Raw genomic sequence first — 984 nt, forward strand, 5'->3', positions numbered from 1 at the left:
CTGTGGGACTCGGCTTTTGACAATGTTAGTACGGAAATAGTTTCTCTAATTGCATTTCGTGGTTCTATAGTGTAGTGGTTAGCACTCTGGACTTTGAATCCAGCGACTCGAGTTCGAATCTCGATAGAACCTATTCCTGCCTGTCTATGAGACTGTCGACACACTGCGTTCAGTCTCTAAGGGACACTTCTCTAAGCACCACACAACTGTTACCACTCCCCGGTCAAACGCCCGAGAAATATACCTAATGTCAGTATGTTGATTGATTCTGTATAAGCTGGGTGAGTTGCGATCGCCTGTAACCCATGCGGGGGTGAGATTTGTGTGAATTGGGTGTCGTGTCGCGGCCTGACCGGTGATCAGCTGTCCATCCCAAGGTGCCACTAAGGTCGGGTGGGAAGGCGGAAGTCATCACATCCGATCATCTGAAGGCGCGGGTACTGGCCAAGGCTGGGAACAGAGCAGGCAATACCGCACGATGGGACCAGTGAGGGTGGAGAGCGGCTGAGAGGTCGGTAGCCAACACAACAACAACGAGATGCAAAACACACAGATCGCTTTTGACACCCCGCGGAGTCTGCAGGAACTACTGTGGGACTCGGCTTTTGAACAATGTTAGTACGGAAATAGTTTCTCTAATTGCATTTCGTGGTTCTATAGTGTAGTGGTTAGCACTCTGGACTTTGAATCCAGCGACTCGAGTTCGAATCTCGATAGAACCTATTCCTGCCTGTCTATGAGACTGTCGACACACTGCGTTCAGTCTCTAAGGGACACTTCTCTAAGCACCACACAACTGTTACCACTCCCCGGTCAAACGCCCGAGAAATATACCTAATGTCAGTATGTTGATTGATTCTGTATAAGCTGGGTGAGTTGCGATCGCCTGTAACCCATGCGGGGGTGAGATTTGTGTGAATTGGGTGTCGTGTCGCGGCCTGACCGGTGATCAGCTGTCCATCCCAAGGTGCCACTAAGGTCGGG

General features: G+C 50.5%; 2 non-coding genes across 2 annotated transcripts; both read left to right on the plus strand.

Moving 5' to 3' along the window:
* Positions 1–60: 60 nt before the first annotated feature.
* Pmar_PMAR010584 lies at positions 61–132 on the plus strand. Its single transcript has one exon. It is a non-coding gene; the product is annotated as a tRNA-Gln (tRNA).
* A 518-nt stretch (positions 133–650) lies between these two features.
* On the plus strand, positions 651–722 carry Pmar_PMAR010585. Its single transcript has one exon. It is a non-coding gene; the product is annotated as a tRNA-Gln (tRNA).
* The last annotated feature ends 262 nt before the right edge of the window (positions 723–984 follow it).

Source organism: Perkinsus marinus (genome assembly GCF_000006405.1).
Source record: "Perkinsus marinus ATCC 50983 genomic scaffold scf_1104296956584, whole genome shotgun sequence".
NCBI lineage: Eukaryota > Perkinsozoa > Perkinsida > Perkinsidae > Perkinsus > Perkinsus marinus.